Source organism: Ochotona princeps, chromosome 12 (genome assembly GCF_030435755.1).
Source record: "Ochotona princeps isolate mOchPri1 chromosome 12, mOchPri1.hap1, whole genome shotgun sequence".
In the NCBI taxonomy this organism is placed as follows: Eukaryota; Metazoa; Chordata; class Mammalia; order Lagomorpha; family Ochotonidae; genus Ochotona; species Ochotona princeps.
The window spans coordinates 53,660,939-53,680,993 of NC_080843.1; positions in this window are offsets into that span (position 1 = coordinate 53,660,939).

Consider the following 20,055-nt stretch of genomic DNA (forward strand, 5'->3'; position numbering starts at 1 on the left):
AGACTTGATGACTGGGAAGTCCATTATTTGCATGCTGTGTCCCTTTGACACTTTATGTTCCATTATTTTAGTTTTTCGGTCCTTTCAATCTTTAAAAAAATATTTATTTATTTATTTATTTGCTTGTTTATTTATTTATTTGAATGCTCAGAGATACAGAGAGATGGACACAAACACACACTCACAGAGCGAGAGAAACAGAGAGGAGGGGGAAACAGAGAGAGCAAGAACGAGAACAAGAGAGAGTGCGACAGCGAGACATCTGCTGGTTCAGGTCCCAGATGGCTGGAACAACCAGGCCATAGCCAGGAGCCTGGAGCTTCAGGAGCCAGGAGCTTCATCTGGGTCTCCCACATAGGTAGCAGCATCCCAGACACCTGTCTATCATCTTACATTGCTTTCTCCACGCCATGATGAGGGAGCTGGGTCAGAATCGGAGCATGCAGACATCACCTGGCTCCCCTACGCGTCCGGCTGCCAAGCAGTGTCTTTTTTTCCCACTGCACCATGGTGGTCTCCATACAATTCTTACTTTCTGAAACAAGATGTTCTTGGTATGTTTTGTACATTTCTTGTCCCAGACTTAGAAAATCAATCATTTGCACGAGATGCTTTGGTTTGTTTTATTGAATGTGCAGCTCAGGTGTGAGGACTGGTGAACTCATTGCTATCGAGTGTTCTTGCTTCCAAGTCTTCTCAGCAGGTAGTCAGGCAATGCGTGCTGGCACAGGATTCGTTCTCTGCCTACCCTTCGATGTATGTATTCAATGAAATAAGAATGCATTTAGATATATGAATCTCAAATCTAGCACCACATGCTTGACCCTCAACCCCTTGCAGTTTGTTCCTTTCATACCTTCAGTCCGACAGTGAGAACTGGTGTCCCACCACCAACATCTATTTATTATTTGTTTAAGTCCCCTTTATATGGTAGTTTCAGCAGAGTAGTGAAACATGCTTTTTTATCAAACTAGGGACAAATGTTTATGTTCATTTCCTCTTATCTTCAGTCTTACAGTTTTTTGTTATAAGTCAATTCAATTTTCTTCCTCATTATATCATTTTTTTCTTTTTAAAAAAGTTTTCATGGGCCTGGCGGCGTGGCCTAGCGCCTAAAGTCCTCGCCTTGAAAGCCCCGGGATCCCATATGGGCGCCGGTTCTAATCCCGGGAGCTCCACTTCCCATCCAGCTCCCTGCTTGTGGCCTGGGAAAGCAGTCGAGGACGGCCCAATGCATTGGGACACTGCACCCGCGTGGGAGACCCGGAAGAGCTCCTGGCTTCCGGCTTCGGATCGAAGCAGCACTGGCCATTACGGTCACGTGGGGAGTGAATCATCAGACAGAAGATCTTCCTCTCTGTCTCTCCTCTTCTCTGTATATCTGACTTTGTAATAAAAAATAAATAAATCTTAAATTTTTTTTTTTCATGAAATAGTCCCATAGGCACAGGAATCATCTCTGGGACACCCCATCCCTCCCCCAACTCTATAAGATCACTTTATCACTCTATATTTCATTCTTTTAATGCATTTTTAGATTTGCACAGATTTAGCTGCATTTGTGATTTTAAGTTACACATTTTAATTTAAAAACTATGTGAAAATTGGAGGGACAGAGGCAGAAGCAGAAACAGAGACATAAGGAAATATATGAAATGGGTTAATGTGAAAAGATGATAAGAACACGGGTTCTGCAAGGGTTCTAACCTACCTTATTCACTGGAGTTCTGCACTTGACAAATTCCTAGCTGGTAATAGGAGCTAAAATCCGCTAAATATTGCTTTTTTATACATTTTTTTTTAAAAGACAGAGTGACAGAGAAAGGAGAAGCCAGAGAGGTTGTCCATTTGTCAATTTATTCCTTAATATTTGCAGAAGCTAATAGTGGTTCTGATATGGGGAGGAAGTATAACAAGCAGAGGCTTGACCTGGTTTGCCACATGCTAGTGCCAAATCTGTTTTCTTTTTACTAATTATTTTAAAAGATTTACAAGTTAAAATGCAAAAATATTTTGCATTTTGCCACAATGACTATCTGAGTAAACAGTATATACATGCATATATATGATAATTTTACTAGGAAACAGGAGTATTAATTTCATGCGGTAAGAGAGGTATGCCAATGGTAATAATATAGAGAAAGCAGGGTACACTGTCATATGTATGGTATAATTCAATGAAATCATAGTTATAACTAATATACCAAATAATATGTCCCCAAAACAATCCTTATGCTTTCTCTATATTAACTTCCACAAATAAGAGGCAATATGATAATTGTCTGAGTCTGCCTTAATGCATTTAGCATAATGATCTCCATCAAAATAGATGCAAATGTCAGAACAGCATTCTTTAAGGCTGAGTAATATTCCGTTGTGTACATATTCCATGCTATTTTGTCCCATCATCAGTTGGTGGGCATCTAATTTTTGTATCATTGCTATTGTTAATCAAGCTATTATAAACATGGTAATGCATGTAATTTATCTCAAGTCAATTTTCTTGCCTTTGGACATATTCCCAAGAATGGGATAGCTGCATCACACCATAGATTTATTTTTAGGTTGTTGAGGTATCTCTATATTGCTATAGATAATTGTGTTTCTTCAGGCTAGAAGAGTGTTATATCACTCTTCTTCTGTATTTGTGTTACTTACCCAGACAATTTGAGACCATACAGACAGAACATGCTTTTGTACACATATCTCCTTTTCAGATTCTTATATTGCAAAATTTTAAATTCTTTAACAAATTTTGATAATATGTATTTTACAAGGTTTAGCATACCTTAGCTTCTGTTTCCCCATACAGATTTTTTGTTGTTTGGGTTTATTCTGTATATATGTTGTATGTTACAGTATCTTTACTTATTTTACACATTTGATTAAGAATTTTTCCTTAATCACTTGTTCCATTTTTGGAGAGATTAAATTGTTGTCACACAAGGAAATATATCTTGTAGCTGAGAAACAACTTTTAGAAGACATCTAGGAGTGAACTTTTCTTTTTCTTGGTTCTGTGAGAACTGATATGTCCATCCAAGTCTCCACATTATAATAAAAGTGATGTTGTGACTACCACTCTTCGTAATTTATAAAGTACAATGAGATTTATTTGATGATCAAAAAGAATTAGTTAACAAGCATTAAATTCATTTTTAAAGAACAGAAATATTTTGTCCTGGATTAGAATATAAGTCATGACCCGAGATAGAAACATACTTTTTCTTCTCTAGATTACATATAGGTATTTTTAATTTTGGCTCAATATGAGGCAGAAATACTGTGTATAATTTCCCCAATCCACATGCACACACACACATGCAGATATATACTTCCATGTACATTACCACCACAGTAGTTACATTGTATTACACATCCACTGTACAAAATCAGGAAGTTAACATTGACACAGGCCTATTATCTGCAGACATTCCAGATGTTTGCAGTAGCTATTCTGTTCCTTGATGACACCGTTTCCCCCATCCAGCTGGGCAGTCCTGGGCATGTAAGTATTTGAAAACTAATTTGCAGATCTTTTCTCAATATCAGATAGTATTGTTTCCTTGTGTGACTATCTGACCACTTCCTCCATTTTTTTTTGCTATGTTAAACTTATTATTTGTATAGAGACTGAGATTTGCTTAAACACATCACTGATAAACCATCTATCACTGGAATAATACTTTCCTCATATAAATGACATATATTGTTGGCAAGAGATAAAATCTATCAGTCTGTTACCCTGAGTCTTCATTTAGAAATACACATCTAAAATTCCATTTTCATGTCCAATGTTTTCATTCCCATATATTTCTTTTTCTTCCAAAGTTCTGCCTGCCAGTGGGAACAATGATGAAAACACCACCTGTGAATTTCTGCCTTTATTAATGGCAAAAGACTTTGTACTCTCTTTTAAAAATATTTTTTTCTTCAAATCTTAAGAATGGCAAGCAATTCATAGAATTTAAAGATATCAAGAAAGTTTCTCTGATAAATAGATTCCTCTAGAAAGACAATAAACCTTTGGATTAACCATTTAGAACCATTCATTTGTGATGCATGCATGCATGCCTATGCTCAAGAACTATTTGAATTCAGAAATGCTGGTATTTAACAGATACTCTGCAAAGTGTAATAGCAAATCCATACAAAATACACAATTTTACAATTTCAGGTTCAGAAAGCCAGAAAAACCAGGGAAGTAAGTAGTTAAATGGAGGTAGTGACATATGTACAGACTGAAGTGGTAGGGATAAAGTAACAAGCAAAGAGGTTCTCTTTAGGCAGGTTGGACCAGGTGCTTGCTTTTCACCTGCCAAATATACACAGGATTTGTGCATAATACGAATTTCTATGAACTTTCTGAAGTTTGAATTTCAAAAATTTTGTGCCAAAATGAACTTATGTTTCAATTCCTTTGCCCATGAACTTCTTGAAATTCTTTCATATAAATGTAAGACAAAGAGAAGAAACTCTTTGTAAATCATGTAATAGAAATGATGGATGGTTTTCTAGAAAGTTTATCAAAGCCCTGTAGAGAAAAAAAAAATGAAAGGTCTATAAGAACTTCTGGACTATGAAAATTCTGGGAAGGAAGGGTCTTCCTAAGTTCGAACACTAAGAAAAGTGTGAAAGTGAAGTGGAATGTCGATAAACAAATTTTCTAGCATTACAAATGCCAGAAAGCAAAATTAGTTCAGTGGGATGGGAAGAAACACCTGGCTTTAAGACCTAGGCCTAACAAAAATGCAATCAGAAGAGCCTGCCAGAGCAGACATGCAACCAAACATGCACCCCTGTGCAGATCCATTTGCCTGGTAACTGGATAGTGCTATGTGATAGCACACGTGATAGTGCTATGGGATGTGTTTCAACATGTAAGTATAAAGAATCCAACGTCTTGGAGCAAAGCAGTAATCTAAACTAGTATGGTATCACCTGAACAAAGCAAGTGTCATCCTATCTATCCAGATGATGCTTAAAATCACATGCTATGACAACAATGGTTTCAAAAATACTAATAAACCAATAAGATATCTAGTTCTCTTATTTCACTTTGATATTGAAAATATGACTAGACTCATGCAAATATGTATAAATGAATAAATACCTATGATATTTGGGTAATTCACTCAAAATGGGAGATATTCTGAAGGAAAATCCAGGCTTTCTGATTCTGATAAAACTTTCTGCCGATGTACGTCCTGAGGGGCAGAAATTGATGGCTGAATTGTGTGTCCTGCTCACCCATGTAGAAGATCCAAATTATATTCTGGGCTTCTGGCTGCAAACAGGATCAGCTCAAGCTGCTGCCAGCATTTGGGGAGAAAACTGCAAATGGAGTAAGCATCACTATAACATGAAAAATGGAAAATGGCAAACTCTATTGAAGGTATAAATCAAAGTAATTGAATAGAAACACATTAACTAAAACTTTTCTATTTTCCTCGTTCAGTTCCATCCATAAATTTATGGAAGAAAACAGGAAAATATATACACACAAGTTAATAGTTATATTCAGTTAATACTACTATTAACTGAATAGTGGAACAATATACAATATCATTTTTCTTCCTATCTTATACTTGTCACCTATGTAGAATTTTTTTTCCACATCATTGGTTTTTTTTTTTTTTTTTCTGTATCTGGGGTAAAGGTGGAGATAAAGACAGAAGCCCCACCTACCCTCCCACCCATCCCAGGTCCTGATGTGGGGCCTGTTCCAAGGGTCTTGCTCAAGTGGTTTTGATAATTCAGCAGTTATGAATTGCTGCCAATCTCGCCATTCCAAGCATGATGAAATAGCTGCAGAATCCACTGGTTGATATACTCCACCTTAGAGTCTCCGTTTTCCCAGATTTTCACTGCCAACATTAGCTGGGGTAGTTGATTGATTTGTTCTGTGCTCTGTCCTCTGTTGTGGTACCAGGTGTCCTCTGCAGGTTCTGATGGACTGCCATATCCTCCATGTGCACCTGGTTATGCTGTCCACTGCTCTGTCTGCTCTGAGAAGGCTTGGCTCTGATATTTGCACTCCATGGCAGACCATGGAACCTGCACTTCTCTTCATGATTGAGATTCTGAGTCCAGCAGTTCAATTGGGAAGATCCCAAAAGAAACTTTGTCTGAGGTAATCCCAGAACAGATCCTTGTGTGTACTTGCCAGTACAGGATCCAGCACAGACTATCGTCCCAATCAGCTGGTGGTTGCAATTGCTGGGTTCGTTCTGTTTCTAGCCCTGTATTCCACTGGAACCAATGGGTGTTGCAATCCAGCCTGATTCTTCCCAGTACACACTTGGTCATCACATAAACCAGTGGGAGCTGCAGCCTAGTTTGAGCAACCTGCAAAAACCCCACCAGGCCAACTCCCTGCCCTGGTCCCCATGCTTGCCAATATGTGCAGCAGACTGTCTTGTCTGTCCCACATCCCATTCAGTTGTCATGTGCATCAAAGGACTTTGAAGCCTAGTTCAACCCAACCAGCTCCACTATCCAGCCCACACATGTACTGGTGGGTGCCATTCTCTGTCTAGCCACGCCTGTCCCAGTCCTGTGTCTCAGGCTCACCGGGGGTGGCAACTCAAGAAGGAGGTGCCCACACTTTCTCCACTGAGCCCATTCCCACTCCAACTTCTGGATCATGCACTTTCCAGGTGGTTCTGCAGTTTAACTTGAAAGAATTAGCCCCCAGTGCCAGTGTCTGCCATCTGATGCTGCGGCAAAGCCCAACCAACCCTCACCCATTCTGACTTATGCTTGCACCACTAGGGACAGTCAACCAAGCCTGGTTCTTCCCTCACATGAGGCGCACAGGTGTTGTAGCCCTGTCCAGTCTGGTCTGCCAGCATCCCTAATCATGGTCTCCAGTGGGCGAGGTGTTCCACCAGGGGGGCCCTCCACATTACCCCTACCAGTTCTTTCCCCTCCCTCCCTGGTTCCTATGTGTGCTGGTTAGATGCTGTGGCCCAGTCTGGCATGCCCGCCTTGCCTCAGCATTTACCAGTGGGTGCTGTAGCCTGGCCCAGCCTGGCCCGGCCTGGCCCACCCCCAATTCCAGTTGGTGACGTTACAGTCTAGCACAGCCCAGCAAGCACCCTATCCCAGCTGTAATGTATACTGGCATGTGTTGCGACCAAACCTTGCCAAACCCTCACTGACTAGTGCTTGGATTCGCCAGCGGATGATGTGAACTGGTTCACCTGGTTCACCCTTGATCTGTGCCACATGTGTGCCAGTGGGCACCTTTCCCTGGCCTTGTCTGGGTTGTCCTTTATTGTGTTTCTGACACTCACCTGCAGGGACTATGTCCTGCCAGAGGAGTTGCACAGACTCCTCCATCAGAACCTCTCCCAATGTCAGTTCTTGCTCATACCAGTGGATCCATGAGGCAGCCCTACTTAATCCACCTCCTGTCCTAGTGGGAATAGTGGTCTTTCCTGACTGGCCTTCAACCCATTCTGGTTCTTACTGTTGGATATTTCAGCCCAGCCAAGGCTCATCCATACCCAGACACACATGGCTCAGTAGGGACAGAGACCTGGCCTAGTCCATCCTACCTCTACCCTGGTCCTCCAGAGCATCAGATGGTGCTGGAGTCTGGCCTGGCCTGGTGCATCCAGTCCCAATTAACACTTGTGCCAAGGGAGACTGCAGCCATATCCATACCAGAACACAACCCCCATTCCAGCCACCGGACTCACCAGTGGGAACCCCAACCCAGCTAGGGTGTCTTTTTTATCTCCAACCGGCTTGTTCCCAGCCATAGATTGTGCATATACCACTGGTTGCTCTGACTCATCTTGGCAAATTCCCTCACCTGTCTTGGCCTTTGCCTTAGATTCTGTGGCGTAGCATCCCTGGCTCATGCAGACCAGTAGGTGTAAGAGTCTAGCTCAGCATGACCTATGCTCCATTCTGATTTCTATGTTTGACGTTAGTAAAGGTTTGCTCAACCCTGCCCGGTCCACCCCATTCCTTTACCAACCCACACATTATTAGCCAACAATTGGAGCTACTTTGTCCAGCTTGTTTGACCCCCAAGTGGGAGCTCTGACCCATGAGGGGAGTTTCCCAAGTTCCTCCACTTGACCCACTCCCAGACCCAGTTCTCATACATGCCTATGGGTGTTAGGAAAGTTTCCGGCATTGTCTGGCCTTCCATTTGGCCTTGTATGAGCTGTTGAATATTGCAGCCCAGCCCACCCCCACACTCTATTTAGGATGTACATTTGGGTGCTGCTGCCTTGACCAGCCCAGAGTATTGTCGGTTCCTTTACTCGTGAGTGATGGCAGGTTTCATGGTCACACCTAGCTTAGTCCATCACCCCACCTCTTGAGCTAATCAGTGGGACTAGTATTCTCACAGGTTTGGCCGACACATTCCCCACAGAATCTACCCCCGGAAATGGTTCTCTCGTCTGCTGGTTAATGTCATGGCCCTGCCTAATGTGACCCGTCTCCTGGTCCAACATTCTGTCAGGCCCTGGGATCTGAGCCTGCTAGACAAGCCCCCAGCCTAAACTTTCGCATGGACTGCTGTGTGGTGGTCAGCGTTGTTTGGTGATAACAAGTTCTACACAGGACTCAAAATCAGGCTGGTATATCAGTCTGACCCATAAAGATTGTCTTGTCTCTGTTCTCTAAACCACCAGGTCACAGTACTCTCACTTATCTTCAAGGGAAATTTACTCTGTTGTTGGGAGTCCTTTGGGACTGACTGGCAACCCGCAAGCACAGTGGGCTCTACATGGAGGCACCTAGGCAGCCACTCATGCCTCCAAAACTCCAGAGCTTCCCGCCAAATGGTCAGCAGGTGGAGCCTGGTGTCAGATGTCTCGCCTGGGGACAGCTCACCTGGTGTTCGAGGTGGCTGGAATCAGGGGTCCAAGCATGAAGCTCTACCCAGCTCGGGTCCTCCCAACAGCCAACAGGCTGCTGGAAGTTCTCCTACCCAGACCCAGAGGTGGCAGCCTCCTGGTCCCTCCTGCCGCCTGATGTTGGAGTCTCGGCCTGCCCAGTTCTCCAGAATTCCCCTCTCAGCGTACTTACCAGGAAGGACACAACCTCTGGAGCTCAGGCAGGCCCAGGGATAGCTCACCATGTGTTCACTGTGGCTGGAATTGCCTATGTAGATTTTTTAAATGTTGGATGTAAGTATTATTTCCTCCACCAGAAAATTAAAACTAAACAAAATATTAAGAGATGAATTGATTCATAATTGTAAGTTTGGATTGGCATTTGCTTTACTAACAATAAAAGCTGAAAATTATTTCACTTTTAATCTTCCACAAATCACAGCTTTGACAAAGTCATTGTTTTCTTTTTCAAAATAGTATCCAGACTGTTCGATCAATTGCAACAGGAAATTGGCTGTTCTTTGCCAAAAAATAAAACTCTTGTAATCGGCAACCTGTGATGCTCAGTTTACTCGGACCAGTCGTTCTTTTCCAATAACAGCAAATGGCTTCAGAGTGCTGCGTGTGAGTTTTAGGGTAAACTAAACGCCACCACTGCTTTTCATCGGAGATCTGTATTGCAACACACTCCTCCTGCTCAATGCTGGTGCTGGGGGCCTTCTTCTGAGAGGGTATGCCAGCCAATCAGCACATTCTGGAACAGTGGGAATGCACATTTCCAGGTTTTGGGAGACTGATCCATTTCTCAGCAAGAGAGATAGTGCCTTTAGCAACAGCTAAGGAGAATCCATGCTGTGAGGAAAGTGTGTTTATGGGTTTTCTCTAAGCACACGCTCCATTTCATTCTTTAGATTTCTAAAAATCTAGTTCATTGCCACAAAAAAGCCTTAGATCATGTATAATAAACATAGTATGCACGTTTGAATTTTCATTATATATAATATATGTGACTGTTAAATACATGTTTTTCATAAAATAAAACTCAGTAAAATCTTAGATTTAAAGGTTATTTTACACACATATATGCTTGTACATACCAATTAAAAGAATGCTATTTTGTTTGAAAATCAGATAAACAGTGAGAGAGAGAGAGAGATCTTCTATTTTCTGGTTAATGCCCAGATATGCAACAGCACGGAATCAAGAAAAGGGAAACATGCAGGGTGGAACTCTGGATTGGAGGTAACAGGTGTGCTCATTAAGGCAAGGATAAAGAACACTACAGAAGCAGATAGCAGAGGAGAGAGAGTGAAATATGCTGGTTGTTGAGAGGCCTCAGGCCTGACGGTGCAATGTCCAGGCTTCACATGGCCGTGCAGGACCTAGGCTCATTCAAAGAGCATGCACTAGATACAGGGATTGGCATGGTTCTTCCACAGAAGGTTTCAGATGGCATGGGCATAGGAAGAGGAATAAAAAGTAAGCAGCAGAGCAAGAATGCAAGGTCAAGAACTTCAGCAATGAGTGTGGATAATTCTCTCAAGAAATTTAAGAAGCACATCTTTTGCTAAGTGGCAAACATGTCTGCCTCCCCTCATGACTCCAGGTTTCCACCAGTGCAGACTCAAGGAAGAAGCAGTGATAGCTCGTGTAATTGTATTCTGTCCACCTGTGCAGGACATTGAAACTGGTAATTCCGACTTCTGGGTTAGACTCCAGATTGGTCCCCTGTAATGGGGCATTAGATGAGTAATCAGTGGGTGGGGTGGGAGATAGATTCTCTTCCTCATCTTTCAAAGAAAAAAAAAGTTCATGAAAAATAAATTAAAATATAAGCTTACACAGCATATGCCTTAAAAATACAGTTACAAAGCTTAAAGGAAAGGAAAAGATGCAGGGAAAAGAGGAGGCAGTAAAGACCACCGCAATGATGTAGGAAAATCAGAGAACAGATGGTGGCACTGATGTAAACTTAGCCATGTGCTTTTCATTGAAAAACATTAATCTTAAAGTTTACTGAACGATTTATTTAAATGTAAAATTTATTTAAATCTTAACAATTTATTGAACATAACAATTCACTGGATGCATTTATATGCCTCTAGTGCCAAATTTTCCCTAATACTTATGAAGATTCTTTGTAGTAGAGAAACAAAAACTACTGTTATATAACACTTGGTGGACATTTCTTATGTATTAGGCAAATATTATTATATTTTAATTTTAAGCTAGTGTCTTTACTGAAAGGCAAAGACAGAGAGAGAAAGAAAGATGAGACAAAGATCTCCCATCTGGCAGTTCACTCCCCAAATGCCTTCCATACCCAGACCAATCTGAAGCCAGGACGTGGAAAGTCAGTCTGATCTTTAAAAGGAGTGGTAGAGATCCATCACTTGCTATATTCTTTGGGTGCACCTGAGCAGGAAACTGGAATCAAAAGCTGCAGCCAAGACCTCAATCCAGGTGCTGTGATACAGGTTGCAGACTTGTCAAGTGACATTTTAATTGTGATACCAAATGTCCACCCTAAACGCATGTTATTTTACAGGGACTATATATTATTACTTAAAAACTCTTGGAATTGTTATACTCATTTTTCTAGTTTAAAAAGTTAATATCCAGGGATGTTATTTTCCCAATAAATACAACTTATAAATTGCAAACAGCGATCAATTCTTAGTCTTGGTACCCTTTATTCTCATTCTTCCATCATGCTATGCTTCATGGACTTGCTGTCCTTCACTGCTGAAGCAGCCAAGCACTCACACAGTGTAGTTTGCCGAGGGAACAAGCACTATATCCCCATTAGCAGGAGATTTCTGGCTGAAATTCCTTCATCAGAGAAAAAATTTTTTTCTTGGTGGAATGAGTTATTATTTACTAAAAAGATAACCACCAATTATTTTATAACTTTATTGATTCTAGAATAACTCTCCCTTGCTTACAACGTATCTTTGTTGTATTTTGAATGTCTTGAAGGAATGATTTATTTTATGTAATATGATTGTCAAGACTCAAAAATAGTATTTCCTATTTGACATTCATCAAGCAATGTGCAAGTGATTGATAATGCCCTGTAGCCAAATTTGCTAAAAGACAACCTATAGGTAGGTATAAAAGGTCAAGTTCCAACAATGGGTGCCTTGCTATTTTCCAGAGGAAAAGGGATGAAAATCCAAAAATATCCCAAAGAAACTTGGCAAGGTAACCAACGGTTCCAGCTGTAGACCCTGATTAACAAGTTGGCCGGAGCCTAGACTTAAAATTACAACCTGAAGTTGTTATCATCATGTCAAAACAACAACAAGTGACTTTGCACTACAGGGTAAATTACGATCATTAAGATCAGCAGTTTTAACATGTGGAGTGCCTGAGTACGTTGTTGTGTTTTGTCTTCTGCTCCTCTCCGTAGGGAGGGGATATTTTCTAAATTAATAGCCATTTTTGTTCTAATCGATATGGAGGATCTAGCAATGAAATATTCACATCTGAAAACAAAGTCTGGGCCATCGTGTCAGCCTATCTGAATGCACAATCAGATGTATGCCACTCTTGGTTTCGGAATGTAAAATTAGAAAACATAAAGGAGCTTTTCCATTTTCATCTGCTTAAAAAGAAAAGCCGTCTTTAGGTTTTGTATAAAAGTTTCATAAATCTATATATTTTCACCTATTTTGTGTACCTAATGTTTGGTCATTTGGGGAGTTCTAATCAAGAAGTATAGAAAGGGAGAGCATTTGCCTGTACCAGGAGTATTTGTGCCTTTTTAAAAAAACATTTAATGAACAAAAAAGAAGGGCAAGAATGTAAGAACAGAAAAGAAGAAAGTAGTAAAAGAAAATAAAGAAAGGAAAACAATTTGCAATTTTGATGTAAAAAGACAGAGGAGAAAAATAGAACCACATTTTAAAAACAGTGAATTGAGGCTAGTGCTGTCTCACCACAGGTTAAGCTGTATCAGCAGCAACCCTGGCATCCTGTGTAGGTGCTGGCTTGTGTTCTGGCCGATTCACTTCTGATCCATCTCCCTGCTAGCACACCTGGCAACGCAACAGAAGATGGCTCATACACTCGGCCTCTGCCTTCATTGGGGAGATCCAGAAGCTCCTGGCTCCTGGCTTCAGCCTGGTCTCACCCTGGTTCTTGTGGTCGCTTGGGTAGTGAATCACTGGATAGAAAAACTCACTCTCTCTCTCTCTGTCTCTCTCTGCCTCTCTCTGCCTCTCTCTTTCATTCTCTCTCCTTAACTCTGTCTTTCCAATAAGTAAATAAATCTTTAGCAAACGATAGTGAATTAAAAAGAGGAGAATATAGTTAACCTAGTATATGGTTTTGTAATTTTGCCACCACTTGTCTCATATATTATTTCTTAGCACTTAAATGCTTTGAAATGTTTAAATGGTGACAGGGACAAACAAGACATCTGAGTAAACAAAAGTAAATTATAAAATAAATGTGTGCTTGTGTGTGTTGGAATCTGCTTGATTCTCCAGCTATGCTTTTGTTTTGTGTCATCTCTTTCAAACGGCAGTAGCATTACAGCCGTGCCTACTGAAGCCTGGCCACACCAAGCTAGGTGATGAAGTATGGCGGAATATCCACAGAATCATTTTGTGTTGGAAAAGATTTAAGTAGTTGCATATTGGTTAGAGGTAGTGAGGAAGCAGGGATAAGGACAAATTACAACTGAGTGATAATCATACATCAAGTCCAGCTATCCGCTGTGTTGTAATGGAGTCCACACAGATAAACCAAGAATTCCATCCCATCTGAGGAAGGATGTTGCAGGATCTGGGTGTAGACAGAAGGAAGTCTCTGGCAATGTTTTATATTTTTCTCACTCATCAAACAACTTGTAGAGTCCATCATAAATCCCAGGTGCTATTTTCAGGGAATTCAATGTTGGCTACAATATTGTGAAGGGAATACTGTATCTGCCTGGATGCATTGATGGTACTGTCACCCTCATTAAATATGTTTGAAGATCAAGAAACTACACTGATCAAACAGATTTTCATGTAACACCACCAAATGAGTCTGTTAAATAAATACATACTATAAGAGCCAAAGGAAAGAACACAGGTAACACACGTAGGATGGAGCATAAGGAGGAGAGAAATAAACTGCTACGTATGTTTTTAGATATGTTCTGTTAGAAAGACAGTTAGAAGGCTGTCCTGCCAGCCTGTGGCTCATTATTTAGCTTGATGAACAACTACTTAGTATATTTTGAATATTAAGTCAATTGGTATATGTTTTCCAAATGTATACTTAAAATGTACATGTTTTAGTTATATCATTTATGGCTAAGCTTCCTTGTGACACACTGCTCTATTTATTTATGTTTAACATATCACATCAATTCCTTCTGTACCTCACAAGCTACTTGTTGATTTTTTTTCTTGCTTTCAGTACAGAAATGGAGTAGTCTTAACTAATAGTGGAACCTCAGGTTGCATTAAAGGTGAGGGAAGAGGAAGAAAAGAATGCCAGGAGAATAAAGCTCCTGAAGATAATTTGGTGGGCACATTAAAGGTTGAGAGAAAATGAAAAACATGTAACACAATTGGTGAATTAGACCTGCCTTAGAGGGTTGGTTATCCACCTATTTTTTTTCTTCTACTCAAATCAGGAGTGCCTAATACAAATATGAATGCCCACTACCTGTTTCTCCTTTAGGTTCTAGGACTAATACTAAAAGGTATGGGAAACAAAAAATATCTTTAAATCTTTAGTCCAATTGTTTGTTACCTTCCTGTCACGTGTTGTCCTTTCTTAGGACACAGTGTGCCTGGTGGAGAACATGTTTACTTTTCAGGAACTTTTTTTTTTTTTTAAAGATTTATTTTTATTTTCATTACAAAGTCAGATATACTGAGAGGAGGAGAGATAGAGAGGAAGTGGAGCTACCGGGATTAGAACCAGCAGCCATATGGGATTAAGGCGAGGACCTTAGCCACTAGGCCACGCTGCCGATCCCATTCAGGAACTTTTTAAAAAAAATTTCTACCTAATGTTCCTAGCACTTGGAATGATTGAGCAATTTATTTAAACTGAAATCATCCAAATGCATTAATATAGGATTTATATTCTAATTTAATGATAACATCTATAAAAATGTCTCTTTTAAAAACAGGTTTATTTATTATTTTTGTTTGAAAGGCTGATTTATAGAGAGAAGGAGAAAGAGAGAAGAATCTTCCATTTGCTGATTCACTACCTAAATGGCTGGAACAGCTAGAGATGAGCTGATTGGAAGCCAGGACCCAGGGGCCAGGAAATTCTGGTCTCCCACAAAGTTGTAGGATCTCAAGGATTTGAGCCAGCCTTTGTTGCTTTCCTAGGCCCCAAACAGTGACCTGAATGGGAAGTTTACACAAACCAATGTTTGTATGGGATGCCAGTAATTGAAGGTGAGGGATTAACGTGTTCAGCCATGATGCTGGTTCCATAAAAATGCATCTTAAAACTGGATATATACATAATGAATTTTGATTTCTTTAAACAACATAGAGGAAGACTAATATGTATTTGTGTGTGTCTATCTTAGTCCCCATTGGCTCAGTCTTTTCCAAATGCACACACCCACATGCACACCCTCTCATTAATGACACACTGTGTTCCACTCAGTTAAATGTCTCATTGAAAAGCAGCAAGGTCAATATAGACACAACAGGGTCTATCTGCACATCAGCATGTAAAATTTTCAATCCACCCTGATCAACTATGTAAGCATCATCCAAAATTAAAAAAAAAAAATCAGTCTAAAGCATCTGCATCACATCTTTGATACACAACAGTGAACCTACTTCACAAAATCTGAGTTTAATTTAAATGTGAAATAAATTATTCACTACAAGCAATCAGTAACAGTTTCCAGAGAAAAGTAATACTTGAGCAGTCCTTACTTGTTAAAGTGCCTTGTATTGTTTTTGTCTATTGCGGTCACATCTAGTCTTCTACCATGATATTGGGTTCTGAAGTAGCTCTTCTACCAAAGTACAGCATATTCACTGGATTGCTACAGCTTCAATACCGGTATAGAATACTTCATATTATATCTTTCCTACCAAAAATCTTGGCATAAGTAATAGTTGGAGGTACAAATTTGGCCAAGCAAAATTTTTTTTCAGTAATAACTTGCAGAAGATTTTTTATAAAATTATCATTTACAAGACAGATATTCAAATGTGTTGGACATTGTGTCAGTATCTTGAAGTGACAAGATACATTCATCATGGTTTTATCCAGATGCAGAAACAGAGGCCAGGGAAGGGTATGCTGTTTCTCTAGAGGCATTCGGCAGGACTGGGGACTTAACCGTGGGCTTATCCAATTCAATGGTAATTGAATTTCCACTGGCGCATTCTGCATCAATAGACAGGAGAGAATCTCCAAACACAAGAATGGAATAGTCAGGAGTGTGCTTTAGTGTGATGTGTGGGGTGACCTTCAAAGCAATGACTTGATGAGACTTTTGTTAGCAAAAAAGTAGCAAAACCTGAAGAGCCTTGAACAAAGATAATAGAAATGAGAAAGGCAGGCAAGTGGAGTATGGGGAAAGCAATTCCATGAAGAGACAAATACAAAATATACACAAAATGTTTTCTGCTCCTTCGTGTCTCCTACCTAGCATGATGCCTATTCATGGGTGCTCAGCCTTTGCTCATTGAACTAAAGAGAGGCAGTGGATTAGCTGTTTGTGACTTTGGGGGAAAACAGCAGGTGGCCAAGGTGCATACATCAAAAATGGGGTAGTTTTTTAAAACAAGAACTGCACTTAAATCAGTTGGAACGAAAGTGATGACAGGTAGGAAGAATTGAAAGCATTTGACAATAATGCTTGTGGCTGTCATACAGAGAGCAGCTTGATAAATGAGAAGCAAAAGGGAAAAATAAATGTTTGTTACATATTCATTTTCTTCTCACAAGCAAAACATAGACCCGCATGTCTTATTTAACTACTAAACACATATTATGTTACACTCAAGCAATATTTGATGGGATATTTTATAGTTTATGAGGCATATTTGTAGAAGAAATGTTGCCTAAAAATTGAGTCAAGATTTTTTTTAAAGATTTATTTATTTTTTTTATTGGAAGGGCTGATATAAGAAAGGAGGGGAGACAGAGGAAAAGATCTTCGTCTGATGAATCACTCCCCAAGTGAGCGCAAAGGCCGGTGCTGCGCCGATCCAAAACCAGGAGCCAGGAGCTCTTCTGGGTCTGCCACACAGATGCAGGGTCCCAAGGCTTTGGGCCATCTTCGACTGCTTTCCCAGGCAACAAGCAGGAAGCTGGATGGGAAGTGGAGCAGCTGGGACTAGAACCGGCACCCTTATGGGATATTGGCGTGTGCAAGGCAAGGACTTTAACCACTATGGTATCACACCAGTCCCGAGTCAAGATTTTTAAAAGACAAAATAGATAGAATAAGAAATTCTGCTATTTTTAGATGAAATGTATGAGAATGAGAAATTCTTTTCTTTTTCTTTTCTTTTTGAAATGTTGATTATAAAGATAAGAGATTTCATGTGTTTCATAGAATTGCCTTGCCTGTAATTTCTTATATATACTCACATGACAGATTATATTCTGCTTGGTTTCCTCCAAGTGGTTTAATGCTTAGGGGATCCATCACTCTTTCTTTTTTTTTTTTTGACTTTTTTTTATTAATAATTATGCATTATGTGACAGTTTCATAGGCTCTGGGAATCCCCCCACCCCTCCCCACGCCCCTCCCCCCTGGTGGATTCCTCCACCTTGGTGCAATATTACAGTTCAAATTCAATCAAGATTCTTTCCTTGCAAACATATACCAAACATAGAGTCCAGCTACTTATTGTCCAGATGGGTTGAACAGTTTCTTGCGGAGACCATTTCTGGTCCAAAGTTAGAGCTGGTAGAATATCATCCCAGTCAATTAAGAGTCCCAATATAACATTAACAGCAATTTGTAACATTATGGAATTGACATGGTTTTGCGTAACCAGTATGTTAAAAAAAAACCAAAAACAAGTTCTTAACCACAACCTATGATTTGCTCATTGACATTTCAATTTTAGTTTGTATACAGGACCGGCTGCTATATACCTTAAAATGGCTATAAGGTACCATTCAGCTGTCTCGTGTCTATTTCATTTTAGTATTTAGCCATTTGTTGCATCACTCTTTCTTGCAAGGGACTTTTGTTCCTTTCATTTGATGAATAAATTTCACTATATTGAATATACAATGTGATGATTATTTACTATTTTTTGGCCATTTGGGTTGTTTCTAGTGTAAGCTTTTACTTATAGGATTGCCTGGAAAATTCATATGCAAGTCCTTTTGCAGAAGAAAAAAAAAAGATGAATGAGAAAGAGAGACTCCATCCATCGATTTTCTGTGTGCACACCTGTAGCAGTTGGGAATTGGCTAGGCCTAATTCAGGAACATCAGATGGAGTCTAATACACACACCCTGGCTTCAGCGCAGGATCCATTGTATGCTGCCTCTGAAGGAACACAACAGCACGAGCCTGGATTGGAAAACAAGGAGATGATTCAATCAAAGGCACTCTGAGTTGGGATGTGGGTATCCCGAGTTGTATTAAAATTGATTTACTTTCTTTTGTATAAACGTTTGTGTAAACAGCATGTTTGTAATATGTATTTGTCTTTTTGGTATTGGTTATATTGTATGTTTCACCTTGGTTATAAAATTTACAGACATGTTCATAATATTTGCTTTTCTTTAGACTCCATAAGAGTAGTGATGTACTTTTTTCCATGACTAACAATAATAATTGATGTTTCATCAACTTAAATTTATTGTTTATTCTGAATAGATCTATTATCCATTTTGTTGATCTTTTAAAAGTACCAGATTTTGCCTTCCTTGAATTTCTTTTTTACATTTTCCTATTTCAAATTACATTAAATCTGTTCTCAGGGTTTTTTTTTTTAAGATTTATTTATTTATTTTCTTGGAAAGGCAGTTATACAGAGGGGAGGAGAGAGAGAGAGGATCTTATGTCTGATGGTTCACTCCCCAAGCGGCCGCGATGACTCGAGTTAAGCCAATCCAAAGCCAGGAGCCAGGAGCTTCTTCAGGGTCTTCCTTGCTGGTGCAGGGTCACCCATGTGCTGGTTGTTTAGTGGCATGTTTTTTCATGGTGCTATAATTTGTTTTTGTCATTGTTGTCATTGTGGTTGTTCTAACTCATACCAGTTGTTGACCTTGTTTCATGGCTTCTCAACTATGGAAATGCATATAGTAATGGAGTTCTGTGGTCCACGATATCCAGATGTGTGGGTATAATTTAATATTCATTCCTGCTTCTAGATGAAAAATGGATTCCCAGTGGGATGCTGGCTGGACTGTTTGACATTGTCTGAAGCAGCAATGTTGGGGTACACTTAAGTAAGAGACTGATGTAACTGTGATTCCTTATGAAGGACTATACCATTGTAGTAAAATGGGGAAAATCTGTTGGGGTGGGCATTTGAGGGGGAAGCCCAGTCTGTATGAAATTGTACCACATAATTCAAAAATTCAATATATATACTGAATTATATAATATATGCATAAAAGCTTAGGGCTGTCCTAGACTGCTTTCCCAGGCCACAAGCAGGGCGCTGGATGGGAAGTGGGGTCATTGGGATCAGCACTGACGTCCATGTGGGATCCCGTCCTGTCCAAGGTGAGAACTTCAGCGCTATGCCATCGCACCAGGCCCTGTTCTCATGTTTGTTTGTTTGTTTGTTTTTTGTCTTGCCATATCTCTTGCTTTAATTTAGGTTAAAGTGGATCTTTTTACTAGTTTTCTAAAGAGAAAGTTTAGACTACTGGTTTTAGAACTTCTTTATGCCTAAGATCTTCGGTATGTTCTCTAAACATTGATTTTAGAGAATATTACAAAGCTTGCTTTTTTCTTCATTTAATTAAACAATTCTTGATTACTTTTTAAATTTCTAAATTTTGTTTTTAATGTTGTTTAAATAATTTAGAGGGATGCAAGCTCATTTGGACCTCTGATTAGGGAGGGGAGCGTCAAGGTATGGAGGAAGGGGAGGGGGACAAATGTTCTCTCCTGTTTTTCCCTCCTGTGTCCACTGGAGGGGACAAGGGAAGGACTGCTCCTTACTATCAAACTACATCAGCACCGAGGGTGGAAAACAGTCATTTGAAAATGCCTTAGAGACTACGATGG